We start from the raw sequence: 17,748 nt of genomic DNA, 5'->3' as shown, positions 1-17,748 counted from the left end.
TGGATAAAAAGAAATCTTTCATTAATTCTTGAAATACGAAATAATCGATATCGCATTTCATGCAAATCCATTCGTTAACAGCCGTAAAACTGATTTCTCGCCACTTTTCCGCCGTCATTTTGAAATTCGTCGGAATTTCAGGTATCCAGTGAAAGATTAGTTCTTCTCGTGCCGAAATACCCTCGGATACCAAGTTTCATGCAAATCCAACGATAAGCAGCCTAAATATCCACTTCTCGCTCTAGGCTGCCATTTTGACCGCCGCCATTTTGAAAAGGACTGACTTTTCTGGAAAACCGATGCCAGAATCGTTTTTCTCGTCCCAAAAAACCCTCAGATTCTGAATTTCAGACCAATCCGCCGATAAAAAACGGAGATGCCAAATTTCCGCCATTTTGAACTTTGACCGGCCGCCATTTTGTCAAAAATCAACATTTTGACCTGCGGTTTGCGCCAAAAATTTTCTTTTTTTATTATCTTTCGAATGAGGTATCACAAAGGGGGGGTTGCCCTTTGAAAAAAAAAGTTAGCCCCCGCCCCTCTTAGGGGAGGCCGCCCCCCAACATTTTGGGGGGACCAAAAAGTTGCTACTGTAGACCGAGGAACATTCCCAAAGTTTCAAACTTCTATCTCAATTTGGAAAAAAGTTACAGGGGTGGTCAGTGACTTTTGGATAACCCTGTATATTTTAGCATATTGCCCTTTGTACACGTTGCAAGTTTTAGTTGAAAGTGGGGGTCATCGATGAGGGTTTTTGCAACACATTGCACGATCATCCATGAATGATGCACCGATGACCCCCACTTTCAGCAAAACACTTGCAACGTGTGCAAAGGGCATATCAGATCATTCCGTAAAAAACTCTTCGATCGATGTTTAGCTTAGGAACCGAGGATACTTTTGTGCTCGGTTCACTCAGTATTTCAATTTTCTTCAAATTTGAGGTATCAGCAAATCGTCAACATCACTGTTCATACTTTTCGTCGAATGGCTGACATGACATAAGGACGCAATTACAATTATTTAAGATGATCTTGAAAAAGCATTAAGCATCAAGCGCTCTGTATTCTGTACTTGTAAGCATGTGCATTTAAAATTTTGATGAAATGCCGAAATAAAAGATACGCTGTTCGACCCAGACCATTGTATGGCCATTTAAGTTTATCGGGATGAAAAATTACGTCGCTCGTCTTGAAAGAACAATCGAAGAAAGCTCTCCACCCACGCAGAGTGGAAGTACCCCATCGATAAGCAAATTTAATGACCCGATGAAGATGTTTGCGAGTCTAGCTGTCCATTAATTAATTCGCTGCCATTCTCACAAAAAGACGTATCTATATCCAACGATAAACCACGTTGCGCATACGTCGGTATACTGTCTAGAGGGCACGGGAAAATTCAGTAAAGCTCGGTGAATTTGGAAGAGGCGCTCATAGAAACTGACCCGAAGCGGTCCCTAATGTCGCTGCACGCGACCGATACGAAAACTCTCTAAAAATTATGTCATTTGATGTAAGATACCGCGTTGCGTCGCGTCCTCAGTCGCGGTGGGAGGAGAAACCAGTCTCGCGGCGTTTTACGGCTGCCGGCGGCAATAACGCACTTCATTGTCAAAAGAATGTAACGACATCTACGCTCGAGTTCTGAAAACAGGGGTTTATATGGAGGACAAAGCTCATCAGAAAGAAAGTTTATACGCTTATTAAAGTGTCGAATGTGGGGGTGGACTCGTGGAACGGTCAGCCGAAGTTTCCGCTCCTCGGCTAAACGTCTTTGACGGATATGCGTTCTTACTGAGCGTTGCCAAAACTGGGAACAGTGATTCACCCTTGCAGCAACAATTGTCGAAATTTTTTTAAGGAAACTCGTAATTTTTAAGAGGACTTATTTGAGGAAACTCTGTTAGGGTATTTTTGAAGATATTTTTTACAAGAGGCAAGAGTGGAGCAAGAAAGTGTTATAAACTTTCACAAGGTCTATAATATGTGATCAATGCCTAAAGTGTTTGAAAAAATGCCGGGAGAGACTTTTAGAGGAGGTAGTTGTTTCGAAAAAGTTTTGTAAATTCTATTTGAAAGAGATATCTAAGGAACGCCCGTAAAAATAATTTTTAACCTTTTCTTAGCGTTTTCTTTAAGTGCTTTTTAACGATTGCTGCCTCCAGGGTGACAAGGTCGGAGTAGATCGCAGGGTAAGATTTAAATCACCACAAGACAGATTATTTTTCAAGTGGGAGACCTGTGGAAATTTCCGATAGCAACTCATAAAAAAGAAATTAATATAACGTCTTGCTTTATATTTTACTCATTAATTCAAATTGCCTGTCCTGTGCTGAAAAAAGAAAAGATTGAGAAGAAGAAACAAAAAAGAAGGAAAAAATTAACATGAATTAGACGACCGTCAAGGGTGAAATTATGCAGTGGGTTCAATTTTTCAGAAATTCCTATGCTACTTTTGGTTTTCTTTTTTTTTTTTTTTGTAAACTTCTTCGTGAAGGTACAAGTCAATCCAAAAGACATACACTCTGATATCAGCCCATTACGCGATGAATTTCAGTATAATGCTTCAGTTTTTTGGGAATGGGGGTATTTTAATTAAAGACTCAGAACACTGTTAAAGCTCACTTTTGGTATTATTTTCTTTTAAGAAATTGTATACTTTCTTTAATTGATTTTCTCATTATTTTCATGTGTATCCCTCAATTCATTTCTTTCCTTTTAAATTAATTCAAAAAATCAGGGCCGGATTCACATACTTGCCGCTCAAGGGCCGCTTTTATTTTACCGCCCCCTTCTCACTCGTTTTGAAAAATCAACAAAAACCATGAAGTGAACGTGCCGGAGGAGGAGGGGTGCATAAGACGCGTTTACTCGTGTTGGACACATTTTTTGCGAAAGCTCTGTCAACACTACTAGCAAAAGTTCGTGGAACTTTGCGCGAAAGTTAAATTCCATAAGCCTACCTCTGTGTAGACAAGGCCTTCCATTTATGAGAAATTAACAAAAATATTATGGAAGAACAAACATAAATGTGGTTTAATAATTTTAACTTCCGCCGCCGTGCCGCGCTGACCACACTGAGTTTGGCGCAATGCGTGCAGTATTCATGTAGTCTTGCAGGCACCTTGCGTTTCACGTCGTGCCGACCGCTGTTGACCGCACTGTGTTTGACGCAATGCGTGAAGTATTCATGCAGTCTTGTAGGCGCTGTGCGTTCCACGCTGACTGCACTGTCTTTGACGCAATGCGCGAAGTATTCATGCAGTCTTGTAGGCGCTAATATGTGTTAAATGCCGTCCGCCGCGCCAAGGAAGAGCTTCTCCTTTTCATCTCAAGTCCTCGTCATCATTGCTCTCTGCGCGGCGCCGCTCCAGGCCAAATTGCGTGTTTGGTTTCTCTCTTAACTCGACTTATTGAATGTGCTGTCTCTTGTATCACCGAAAAACGACAAAATTATAAATTACTCACAATCAGAAAATGAGAGATTTTATCGCCTTTTCTCGTTTGTAATTGTTTATCTGAATCCGATTTTTTTTATACGTACATATAAAATAAATGAAAAGTTTTTCGCCCCCTGAATTTGCCGGCATGGGCCGCGGCCCATGTAGCCACCCCCTAAATTCGGCCCTGATTGCAATTCGATATAAAAATAGTGGCTGTATCAAATTGGTTAGAGGTAGATCAGCTAGTTGAGGTTTTATTCGCAATACATTATGAGTCAAACAACACAGTCGACACATTTTTAAACAGATGATTTTTCGAGCGATAAGGATGTTTTCAATAGCATATATCGAATATTGAAGGCAAAGTGGGAGGAAATATCTCCCCATTACTATGCCTCCTAAAGTATCATGGCAACTGAGTTTTTTCTTAAATTTTAATCAGAAGAAGTCAATGTTTGGAAGCTTTCCATGACCTCTCTTACTTGTTTATTTATCGTGAGATAAAATTATATTTGAGAGGCTTGAAGAACAAGCCGCGTAAGTGCAGTTTTTGAAAAAGCTAGATGAGATATTAATGATTTCAAGTGAAACTATAGTCTTACTGCATATTTTGTGGAAAACTCACTTCGAAATTCCAATCTTTAAGCATCAAAAAGTCAGTTAAATCTTTCTTTCCGCCTTAAGAATCCGTTTAATTTTGTAACTTCAAACACGTATCGCTCGAAGTAGCAAAGACTTCACTTATGCGCCTTGTCCTTCAAGCCCCTCATATGTTCTGTTGATTATCTTTTCATTCCAATTGTTAACAATAAGTTGTAACATTCTTCAACAGTAATTAACCAATTAATTAAGTATAATTAATTATGAATGTTAGTAATTATTCTGTATCGTTTACTTGAGCTATATGACAGTAACTTTTTACTTTGTAACTTTATTAATTGTTAATATACAGTAATTCTTATTTTAAGAATAATTTCTTTAATGAACTAATTTTAAGAATTTTGTAATATTGTTTCTGGGGGATGACATGTCAATAAGACTTTAGTACCTCCCATTTGTAAACATTCTTTACAGTAAAGATCAAATAAAAAAAAAAAAAAAATCCAATCGTTATCTTACGTCGTCTCTCTGAGTAAGGTCCGTCTGAATGAACGCTGAGTTCGGCAACCCTCGGAGACCGTTTAATTTTCTTCACGGTTCCTGGTGAGACGGGATTGTTCCCGGAAAAAGTTTATCCTTGCACGACCAAGTCCGGGATGGGTAATTAGATGAGCTTTGACTCGGTCCGAGTGCAGTTGCCCGCCCATCAAAGCTCTGCTCCCGGTAATTTGTCCGCGAAAAGCGAAAACTCGCAGACCGGTCCCTTTTTAAACTCGCCAGATAACCCGGAGCTTTCACCATCCTCGGGGTTAATGGAACCATTCAGACGTCGCGGGAGCGTTTCCCTTAAAAGTTTTCGGTTGTAACTCAGCAACAATTATTTGGCTACTCCGAAAAAAGTCGTTTGCTGTCTGCGATGCTTTGTTGCGACCCATGAACCGCGGTTCGACGGAGAGGTTTCAAAATGTTGTTGGCGTGCTACACTCGTTGTATGACGTACCATTGTGTTTAACAAAATAGTCATGACGAAGGACCATACGGACTTCTTTTTGTTTTCCTTTTTTTAAAGAATCTTCTGTAGCGCGATTGAGTGTAATTTCTACACGCAAGGACTCGCATTGACATTTTTCTGATTTTAAAATATCACTCGTTAATGTTGAACATGGAAAAATGAATTGCTGATTAACAATCGGTCCGACATATTTCAAAGGTACATTTTACAATAGTGGACAGCTAATTTAACCACAGGGGTAGTGTAGTCTACATTGAAACACGTCGGACACTTTTTTAAATTACAATACTGTTAAATCAGCGATTTCATTTTTTCCGTGAAACTCGGCGAGATTTAAACAAAAAAATATGTGAATATTTATTAGAGGTTTTGAAACACAGTTATGAAGATAGGAGACATTTTAAAGATGGAAAAAGAGAATGAAATAATTTTTAATTTTATTAGACCATAGTATCAGTAACATCTCTCAAAGTCATAAAATCTACAAAGCCACAGTTGACCAGGGGCCGTCGCATAAAATCATACTACTGCTACATTTTTTAGTTATCTAAGGGGGAACAATTGTATTAACATCAGAATTTCCTTTTTTCCTGGAATCTTTTCTAATCTCATCTTCATCTGTGTTACCTTAATTGTGTGACTTTAGTTCTTTACCTACAAAAAATGAGTACAATCGGTACATCAGAGAGTTCATTCATCAGAGCAATTTTTTATCAATGGGCGTAACTTCGTCTGACCTTTGCGTATTACTCAACTTTGTACGAGGAAAAAAATAATGAAATATGCGGGTCCCCTCGACACATTTTTACAGTTACCTCTTTTCTCTCCTTTCTTGAAGTAGTATCTCGCATGTTGCTAAACGTCCTAAAATAATTAAAAACAAATCCACGTGTCCAAAAGATTTGTCAAAATTAAAATCGTAGCGTCCTATTGATGCAAGACTTTTGAGCAGGCTTTATAATCCGCCTTTGATGAAAACAAACGGAAAAGGAACTTGACCTTTGAGCGGAACCAACCTTAGATGAAATTTAAGAACACGTCAATCGCCGTTCGACCCAAAATTTATCGTGAGTTGTGAGACTCATTAGCACACTAATGACTTTATTCAAGACGAATTATAGGCTGGAGATATCTCGTTTTGAACACTCAAGATTCCCCCACCACTGGTTTCAGGCAACGCGACAAAAAAAAAAAAATGAGATACGAGAATTCACTGTGACGTAAGCGTCAAAAGTGTATGAGCTCTGAAACCCATACTTCAACAAGGAGCACAGGGCTTCAGATGTGATAGTGAGCCTGCATCGTAAAAGTTGGGCCTTCCAAATTCGTAGACGCGGTTAGAAGTGGATCGATTTTCAGCATCAAAGGTTCTACTTCTACGCGAGGTGTATAAAACTGGATTGCAGATGCGATTAATCGTTAAGTTGCGGCTGCATGGGGGCGTTCCCTACTTGAACCTTTTTTTTGCAATTTAGAGTGGATGTTTGCGACAGTACCTTAATAAGAGGTGCACACGTACAACGAAACAAAAGGATTGGGTGCGGCGAGGGTGTAAATTAGAAAAGGAGGGCAATTACTTGCCTCCAAGATCGAATCGAATGCATACGTTGTTGCCATTTCAACTAGAATTAATGACAATTTACGTCTTTCATTCTAATTTATATGGGGTTGTCATTGAGTAGGAGGCAAATTAAGTCTGCTAACTCTCATTACTTTCTCTTGAATAATATTGTACCTATAGTTTAATAGTTTACTTACGGCTTCGTCTCCTTTTATGCTTGTTGGTATCTTTTAGTGTTTCAATAGAATTTAATATTTCAATTGCCAATTTTTGGGGCTAGCAGAATTTTCTACCATCACATTAGACATCGGGAACATCATTCATTTTTTGGACATTCGGCATTACCAAACAATTTTAATCATTTATCTTTATTTTTATGGAATTGAAGGAGTCTCTCCTTCTTTATTTTCCTCAATCTCCTTTTTCTCTCTCTCTTTCCCCCTTTTTGTTTTGAAAAAAAAAAAAAAAAATTGGTTTGAAATGTGCTGAGCCTCACTTTCCCCCACGCTCGCCCACCCTCTGAATCCATGCCTCGGCCGCTTCAGTTTTGAAACAATGAAAAGGTTACGCAACGCCTTCTTGAGTATAATTTTTTTGTCACCACTCCGAAGCAAAATCTTTTTTTCACGGTGTAAGAATGTCAAATCTGACCGTGCTAACAATAAAAACAAAAAAATTAGTATAATTAGATCTATTTACATTAAAAAGGAAATATCTTAATTGTGATCTGAGCCCTAAAACTCATAAGAAAACGCACATGGCAGGTCCATTATTTCAATGGTCAAAATTTTAATGTGGTTTTTCTTGCATCAGAGGCTAACATGAAAATTTTCCACGAAAACGCCAGACATTTTATTGGTGAGTCATACGTATTTTTTAGCACTGAATCTGCAATGGCTCTTCAGAAGAAAATTCCCGAAAAATTAGCGCATGGCAAAAAACACCAAAGCCATTTTCGAATACCTCAACCAAGAATTCAAAGACCAAAATGTATCGAGCGATTTGAAAATTATGTTCTTGGTTCCATGCTCTCTCGTCCTGTGGCACAGGTCTCTCATATTGATCCGATTTTTTTTCCCGGACACCCGGTGGTCCAGTTTTCAATCATTTTTAGCTGTTAAAGCCAAAAAAACCTTTATGTTTTCGATCACCAGTCGATTTTTCGACATATCGCTTGTTTTTCTGAAAATTCAATTTGCCCTGGAAAATCTAAGGAAATTCTTAATTTTCTGGAAATTTGGTTATGATGGAGAAAAATCAAATTCGGAGTCTGAGTTTACGGAACTAATGTGTAGGAATTGTCCGTTTAATTTCCAACGTAATTTTAAATGCATACTTAAAAAAGTCTCATTTTCAAATTCGACACTTTAAAGTATCATTACGTTAGCTTGAACTAAATTCTTTGGAGGGGGGGGGGGAGCTTTATTTTTCGCAACCTATGTCTTTTTTCAGGTGCAGCACTTAAATCTTAAGTTTGATCATAGACGTCATTCAGTACCTTTGATTGAGCATCAAGGATGCCTTATCAAATGATAAATCACCAAAACAGCGGCAGCTTTGGCAAGGCCGCTGAACACAGACACAAATTAAACCACGGCAATGCACTCAACACAAGGCGGCGCGACCCGACATAAGGACGCAACCCGATCCCGCCGGACAAAACCAACAAGCCAAAACAAAAAACCGTCTAATTTTTAAGGGTTGTCGCAGCTTCATCCCCTGCGCGCCCACCCCTTTCGCGGGACTCTCCGCGGCTATTCTCAAGTGGCCGCTTGGCTAAATACAACATGTGTATTTGACACACCGTTAAATGTCATTATCAACTAAACAAACAGAGCTCCTTTCAGCTAGGTAGACACCGAGTCTTCCGGGTCTGTTCCCGCTCACCCGGGCGAGGTACAAAACTCCTCTGTTTTGATAACCCACCCCCCACCCCCCTCCCACGCCTTCTTCCGGAGGATCTTTGCACTTTGAAATAGGCCCGCGCTAAATACCCCGGCCGCATTTGCATATAACCTCAGCTACTTCAGCGACACTCTGTTTTTCTAATTTATTTATCCACGCCAAAGACAAAAGTTGCCTCTTATCTTTGCTAAGTGTAAAATTGTGTTATTTACGATTGGAGTAGCGCCGCGCCGCGGTTCTGGAAAGCACTTGTTCCGCGCCCAGAAATCGCACGGTATTGTTTGTTTTTGCGGATGTATGGCGCCGATTTGCATTGACAGACTTACTCATGCTCTTTACACATTGTGCCCTTGTTTTTCATTTTTTTCTTCTTATCATGTCAACTTCAGACTCCCTTTCAACTCGGAGGTATCTTACAAAGGAAGTTTGCTTTTGACGAATAATCCTCATTAAAGTAGCAAATCCGAGCGACTTTTATGTTATGTTAAAGTTGCAAATCCGAATCGCGAAATTTTAGACAGGGAGGGGGAGAGGGGTAGAGAGGGGGTGGAGCGAGTTGGATGGACTTTTCATAGGGGTAAAGAATATTGTGAAGCACTGCCCACTTTTGCCCCTGATTTTTAATATCGCAGAAAACATAAGACTAAAATGATTATTAGGATAAGAGCTTCTACTCATGAGATAACGACATAGCTTTAAAAGAAGCAAATCAGCCAAAACAACATGAATGAAAATAAAATGAAATGTTTTTCTTCGGTTATCTTTTTTATTTAATTTGATTTTTCATTTTTTTCATACGTGATGGGTTGCCTACTTAATTTAATAAAATTAAATATAATAATTGATGTAATGATGAGATCTTTGGGTGGAAATGGTTTATCATATATTGGTGCTTTCGGTATAATTTTACAGCAAAAATCAAGAAGAGAAGCAAATAACAGTACTTGAGAATGAATAAACGGACGTATAATTGAATTAGTAACGGAGCTGTAATGTTCTCCTCATCCCAGAAATAATCTGCAAACGAATTGCGACAGGAAAGACGCTACATCATTTCAAGCTCTGGTAGGAAGTGATAGTGGAAGCTGGACGATATATTGAGCAGGGAAAGTCGTAAAACAAAGATGAATCCATCATATTAAATGCTTTTATTGATCAATGAATCAGAAAGGAGCGTTTTATTATAAAAATTACAGGGCATTGGCATTTATTGCTCATAAAACATCATCGTTTAATTAATTTGCAGGCCATCGCAATTTCATCTCGCACACCACTGAACTTACAGAGAAGCTGGACTAGATCTCAGATGACACGTATGCTTGAGTCAAAGACTGCGGCGTGATTAATCATGGTGTGTAAGTGTATGTTGCATGAGTGGTCATTATTAGTATTGTTCATACAGGGCGTGACCAATGTCTTAAGGAGAATAAAGTTTTTGCTTGCTTTGCAGGTCTTTTTTTTTTGTGGATCTTGTTTTTTTCTTAGGCTTTAATCATTGCAAACCTAATAGGGGTTCATCGGTCATTTCACGTTGAGTTTGTTAATATAGGTCTCAAATGTGCAATACTCATAATAAACGTTGCTCATTAATACACAGAATTAATTAGGTAAAATACAGGTGTTTTTCTCCTCTAAAAGAAACTATGAAAAGCAAAGATGATGCATCATTTTGCTAATTATTGGCCGACGTTTTTTGCCGCTGCAACGTATCGATGCAATGACTTTCTGCTGCAAACTTTTTGTGCGGTTTGATTATTTTTTCATTATCGAGGCGAGAATTCGAATAGTGAAACAGAACTTATATCAAAATCGTCCTTCAGCATGAATGCGAGGAAAGACTTTGCGACGATGAAAAACGCAAATCCTCGGAAAAATAACTACTCCTATTGCTGCTTGGAGAAGGTATTTTGGCCTGCTTTCACGATTGAAGGCGAAATTACACCGTGCATTTCCTCCCCTCTCCCATCTCGTCTAAAGTGCTCTCACTAAATTTTAAGTCTGTCACTGATCATAGAGAGATCCAATCAGCATTGCACCATAGGCGAATGTTGAATTTTCGAAGAAAACTTTTGCCCCACCTGTTCACATAATTATAAAAGTAAACTTAGGATCTGAAAGACACTTTGTCTCGGGTAGCAGTTCTTGGTGACTTGATTAAAGCAGCCACTAAAATGCTAATACTGTGACTGTGGAGCAAAAGGTCAAGTTACGCATCCTAAATTATCGCGCCACTACAATTACCCCTTCAAAAAGTTGCATACATTGACCATCGGGGGTCATGCGTAAGTGAGACGGACCATGCCTGCAGATGGTCAGGACATCTCCCTCTCGCTCAATTTAAGGTCAAAAAAGACCGAAACCCGATAAAACACGCATTTCGCGTCACAGAGCCACGAGATAAAAATCGGGGCAGTAATAATTATAATTATCTGCATTTACACCTTCCCTAATAATGAAATTATAAGCGTGCGCACCTCTTAAAATTATTAGGTGTGACGGAACGTTCAGGAAGGACGCGCTCCACCCCGCACATCGCTATCCTTGATGACGACACCAGATAGCGCCACGACCTCCAGCTCCGGACATATGGTCTATCACTAAACAAACATCTGATAAGAAACGCAACCACCAACACCGACGCCTCGCTGATAATTGTTTATTAATTAAAAGAGATAGCGCGTGTTGCATATTCACAAGGTGAACCCCGACGACCCACCAGAGCGCGCGCGGGTGCCAAGACACGTGCCCCTTCTCCCGTTCTCACAATCGGACCGCGCGCCAAGGGGTGTCATTTCGCCTAGGAAGCGTCACTCCAGTTCGAAAATTTGTGCCATCTTACTATGATGAATGAGGAGATCGACGAGAGATATCACCGCGGTAAAAATCGGCACGCGACTCGAGGGGTGGCGAAGGCGAAGAGGGCACAAGGAAATTTGGGGTCTAATTATTCATTGTCGGGGTGGGTGAATGAGGTGATATCGGAATTAGCCGAAAGGAGTGTTTTAATTAAGAAGTCAAAAGCAAAGGACGAGTTGCCAAATGGGTTGGAATTCGCTTTGTGGTGGGTGTGAGTTGGACGTTATAACCTTGCAATCTTGCATCGTTACGTGGATTTAATTGATAAACAGGCTGCGTTAAGGACAGGTGTTAATTACTATCTTAGGACAAGGCACGCGTGGCGTAGGTGTAAAACATCTTTTGAGCCACTTGTAATTGAATCTGGAAACGTCATGTTGTGAGATGTAGTGCATATCGTTTATCTGCATGAGTAGGTATGTCTTAGTAGGCTTAAAATGTCGGATATGCTTATTAATTACATACATCACTAAGGAAAATTTTTGTCAAAAATAATTGGTATGTCAAAAAAATTGTCATTGCGTCGAAAAGAAAACGTATCGTGAAATTAGGAGATTCTACCGTAGCCTGGAATATAGCATTAGGAGTAATGAGCTCTCGATGTCACAAATAAAGTTATACGCCGTTAATAAAATACATATAAGGAGACCTATCTTTTCTAGGCAATGGCTCATTTTAATTATGTGTACCTATATAGCATGATCACTCTTTATCAAACTGCACGGATTAGCAGTTTAATCCCGGCAAGTATGATCTTTGATCCGACCAAAATGTATGCTGTTTGGAGAATTACAACTGTGCGTAATACCCATTGAAATGAGGTAACGACCAACTCTTACATGTAGTACCTTGATAAATACATTTGCTAATACAGTATTGATGAATCAAGCTATATTTTCGTCAAAGCTCGTTTATTTTTTGCTCGTCTATGAATTAAAAATGTTTTCTGGCAAATACAGTAAATTTTTGGAAACAATCACGTGAGAAATCGAGTGCGGAATACGGTTAGTTATGTAGTGTATGGAGTTCGAAAACTGTGGTGCTATATCATTTAGTTTAAACGTCAACATATCTTTCTGAAAGCTTCCCTCCACCCTTTCATAAGTGCGTTATTCATTTCAATTTGACTATTATTTAATAATTTTTTCAGTGAGAACGATTTAAGTCAATCCATACATTGCCTCCTAATGAACAATAATTATCAATTTTTTTTACACTTTTTATAACTGTTCGATTTTTTTTTTGGTTCCGGTCCCCTTGTAAAAAATAAACCCTCGGTTTTTGTTGCCATTGTTTCAACTGGGCGCCAGCATCATACCGCAGTCGCTCTTAACTTTTTTCAACCTACTTTGGAATGAAAAAAAGAGCAGTGACTGAGGGGTGCAAAAAGTACGAAAAAAATTGTAATATTTAAAGCGAGCCCACCCCTGAGCAGAGGGAACCAGGCGTGGCCACTTTTTCGTGGTTAATTTCTCATTATTCTCTGATTGTAAGTGGTGCATTTTTTTAACTTTTTTTTTTTTTTTAATTAAGTGGTGAGGCGTAACCCGCAAACCCATGTTTACTGGAGCAATGAATGGAGCAGACATATTTCTTTAGAGACAACCGTGGGTATAGTTCCTATCAACTGAGTTACGATAAACATAGATGATTTATATTTTACTGTTGACTTCCAGGTATGTTTCAGGAGAAAAAACAACCGGGCAACAACGTAAATGAACTTAACTAACACGACTGACTTAATTAGAATCATCAGCAGGTTCCTCCATTTCCATCGGGAAATATTTCTCATATATTACGTTTTATTTAATCACAAACTTTTGTTCAATTTCATCATGGCAATACTTTGATTCTATTTAAATATTTTGGTAGTAATTTAAGTTGATTTTTGATCCATATTTTACCATTTCCTAATCACGAATGAGCCATCCATAGTTCTTCATCCTTAAAACAAAGAAATTAGCCTAATAAACTCAAAAAAGGCCGGGACAAGAATAGGAAAAAAATGCGATCACGAATTTTAATGCGCAGTCTAATGGCTTATTTTTCAGCATTACTCGTTAGATTAAGAATGAGAGATGCCTAGAGGCTTTCACTCGAAAATCCAGTAAAAACTCAAGGAATGAGGAGTTAACTATTTTCAAGCGAGAAGGAATAAAACGCCCCGCTTAAATCGGCAGTTAAAATTTTATTGCTCTAATACTTTAATTGAGTGCGACGTGTGTTTGTCTATTCATTTATTTATGAGAATGTTCGTTTTATTTCCGGAGGCTCCTGTTGCTTCGACCTACAACATATAGTTTTAATCTACGAGATGAGGTAACCGATTTTTCCCATATTTTTTCTTTTGGTGTTTCGCTAATCTTTCCCATTAAATTTTGCGTCATTGACAATTGATATTTGTTTTTAAACACTATTGTTGTTAAACAATGGATGCTTCGAGGTTTCCTCTTCAAAAAACTTCGATGAAAACACAAAAAATTATGATGTGTCGTACGTTTCATCATGCTCTTGGTCTTGAAAATCCGCCACCTTTTAAGATAGAGACGTTATTTTTAACTTACGATTCCTAACAAACCAAATGTAAAAAGAGGGGAGTTATTGGTTTAAATTACAAGAAAATAAAATCATATTATAATAAACGCACATTACGGAATGTAAATTGATTATTTCAGTGACACACTAATTTGAAATGAATGATGAAAATATAGCAAGTCAAACGCAGCATAAAAAATACCATAAACTAAAATAATGGAGTCATCAGAAAAGTAACATTGTTGCCGGTGGCATGGCGCGCTTTGCGATATATCGATTGATCTGCCATCTAAACCTATGGATATGGATAGATTAACAGGGTGTTCGTAACAAGCACCTTAATAATCGATTTTTTGCCGTGGCTTCGAATGGGGAAAAATCAATAATCGATTATTCACGACTCACCCTCCTAAAAATGGTAAGTACAAATGAGTAGAAAATCAAAGTCTTATGAATAGAATTTCAATTTATATGAATCTAATTTGAACTCATATAAATAGAATTTCAAATTATATGAATAGAATTTAACTCATATGACTAGAGATTTCAACTCACATGAGTTCAGCGTTGAATCTACCGTGTCCGATATCTCAGAAACTAGTCACCGCATCAAAAAAAATTTAAGAACAGAGTGTTCTTATTTTTCAAATTTACATTGCAAGTCGGTATTTCCTGTTCAAAAAGACCACTTCTGAAAACTGAAAAAAAAAAATGAATTCATGAGTTGAACTTTTCTACTCTTATGAGTATTTATATTCTAGTGATATGAGTAGGATTTCTACTCATATAAGTAGGAAATTCTACTCATGTGAGGCGGCGAATTCTGAATAGCCTCTCTTTTTAGCAGGGGCACCACTGATTATTGTTGCAAATAAAGAGGAGTTTTCTTAAATGTGCGGAGCCGATATGGCTTGAAACCATATTTTATTCGATTCACCAGTAAGGAACAAATATTTTAGCTTCATTCCAGCCCTAAAATGACCACATCCCGCCTTTAGCAACGTATTGAAACACATCCGTTTTTCCAATGTAAAAGATGCTCAGCCATTACTAGTGATCAATCTCGATGAGGGCTAAAAAATAACCCGGCGATCAAGGGGAGGGGGAGGGGGAGGCAGAAGTCCGCGACACGCTACACTCCCTCGCGTCATTTTTCTCCTCCTCTCTTTGACGCACGTAATGAAGTGACCGAAATTGTGCACGACGGGGAAAGTAACCAGGCGTGCTATTTCCTACTTTTTTATCTCCCTCGTTCCTTGTTTCAACTAGTTCCGGGGTTTTTTGGTCGAATTAAGGAAAAATGGAGTGCAGGCGGTCCGGTCGGCTGGAGACCGAGTGACATTCACGTGATTGATCGATCTTTCGGATATGATATCACCACCCTCGGGAATTTTGCGATGTTACGATTCATCGCACCCCGAGCAACCAGATATCGATATTTTACCCGTAAAAGGTGCGAGTTTTGTATCGCGGATAAAAAAAAACCGTCCCCATGGGCGTGCCGATCCTGTTGTACGGTTCATCAGCTCTTGGTTTACGAATTTATCGAATTTCGGCATACGGGGCCGTCGAGCGCTAGTTAATGATCAGTCAAATACCATAAGTAATTGAATTTTTTTCGGTATGGACACGGTTCCGAAAGGTTCTTATATCATATTATTTTATTAAAGTATCGTTCTTCTTTTTCTGAGCATTTCCGATGTTCCTGTCAGCGTTATTGATAAATGTCCTGCGGATTTTACTTTTTCACCTCGAGTGGTAGATACGCTGAGGGAATTGGAACTTTCAACAAAAAATATTTTAGTCGAATGAATGACTGGAAGTACGCATCTGGTATGACCTCAAGCTGACTTCAAAAACCAGGAGTATGATACTAACTGCTGCCAGTGCTGTAAATCAAACTTTACTCTGGAGAAAATTCCAATTTAGGTTCACACCGATTGATACACTGGAGGAGAGGATGATTATGGCTCAGTTGTTAACCCAAATAATTGATGTTTTACACAAACTAATTGGTACTGTATGACGTGCCTATTGAAACTGTGCTCCAGCTGATTGAAGTTGTACTCTAATTTTTCAGTGTAGCTTTAATTAGTTAAAGTACATCTCCAATAAGTTTTCTACGCAGTACCAAAAAGTTTGCGTTCAATATCGATTTGAATTAACTTATTCATAATCATCCAACGCTTTTTTCAGTGTATTTTGCCACATATCATCGCGAAAATTCGCCCAGTGCTTCCTCAAACCTCATTTCAAAATGCCAAGTGCTCTGTTCCTCAATAAAATCCATTTTGCTCGCGAGCAAATCATTCAACAAATCCGAAGCTGTTGCAATTCTTTTCAATCCGTGCACTCAAGCTTTTCCTTTCAGTGCATTCACCGTCTGCAGCTCCACCTGATCCGACCACAGACTCTCGCGCAAGAGAGCGTGAAATGAACGGCTGCCCTACGTCTTGGTGATGTCATAACCTGCTATGATTTCAGCATTATCGATTCTTTATCACAATCGATGTCCCGTAGACAGTAGACACTTCGTGCCCTGGACAATCAACGCGCGAAGGGGGGTGGGTGTCGCGTCGCATCGGTCGTGGCGGGCTACTGCACCGCGCTGAGTACACAATCGACGGTCACGTGTCAGACACTCGTAAAACAGAATGTCCAGTTACTGTGTGTGCGTATTTGCGCGTTTGTGTCTGTATGCACATATATTAGTACCGCGCCAAGTTGGGCTTTGGGTGGGGAAGACCGATTAGTGCAGCGCCGGTTTAAGAGGTTTCGGTCGGACAAGGGGGCAGGACGGATCCAGGGGTCATCCTTGTCAAATCATCGCCGGAGTCGTAAACACCACCCCTCCCGCCCCGATATGAAAGCCGGATGACTGACAGTTTTATAGGCGCTCGCCAAAAGTGGGAGGGCCACCCTCCCCGTGTGGATAAAAGTCGTTTGCCATTGTTTATTAAATTGTGTACGCGCCTGTTTTTATTGTTAATAACATTCATTTACTTCCGTCCGTGATATTCTGTAATTATATTTTCGGCAGGAACTTTTTATTGTCCTGCAGTGTCCGAGCTCCGCTCTTCTCGCGATACGATGGATCGAATTTCGATATTTTCGCCCTTGATAGATAGGCTATTAATTATCGAATACCGCGTTGACTCGACCCGCACCCTCCACGCCGGGGACGGGGTGCATGATCTTGAGATGTGATGTTCCGCACCGCATTTAGACGCCACTTCGATTAGTACCCATTCCCTCGTTTCTCGCTCTGTCACCTATAAATATTCATATCCGCTCGTAAAATTGCGTCAAATAATGCCGCGACTCATTTTTATGACGTCAGAGGTAATCTCAAGCACTCGGACTTCTCATTGTTTAGTGTGATGATGCTTTTCATTTGCAACCCCCTAGTATTATGAATGTAGCTCTCCAATATATGATTCATAGGCTTATTGTCAGTTTAAGTTTTATTGATCGCAATCTAGTCAAATTGATCAGCATGATTAGAAAATGGCTTTGATGCTTCCAGAGCGGCTAGCCTCGCCCTCGAAATTGAGTATAATGTTACAAAATCGGAGTTAGCTGGGGCAATTCTTGTCCAGAAATAATTAAAAAAATTATGTGAGTATTTATACAGATTAGTCACCAGAGGTGAGTGCTTATACTATTGGACAGAAAGAAATAAAAAAGGATAGATGTGTGGTTAAATTAATCCTTTAATTACATGTTGATCCAGTCTAAGTCACGACGAATTCAATAATTACTCTCAGCTTTTTACCGAAAAAGAAAATAAAACACAGTTCTCTTTATTGTCATTGTAGTTCACATAAAATAATGCCC

The sequence above is a fragment of the Bemisia tabaci genome, chromosome 5 (assembly GCF_918797505.1).
Source record: "Bemisia tabaci chromosome 5, PGI_BMITA_v3".
Taxonomy (NCBI): Eukaryota; Metazoa; Arthropoda; class Insecta; order Hemiptera; family Aleyrodidae; genus Bemisia; species Bemisia tabaci.
This window is presented reverse-complemented; position numbering follows the sequence as displayed.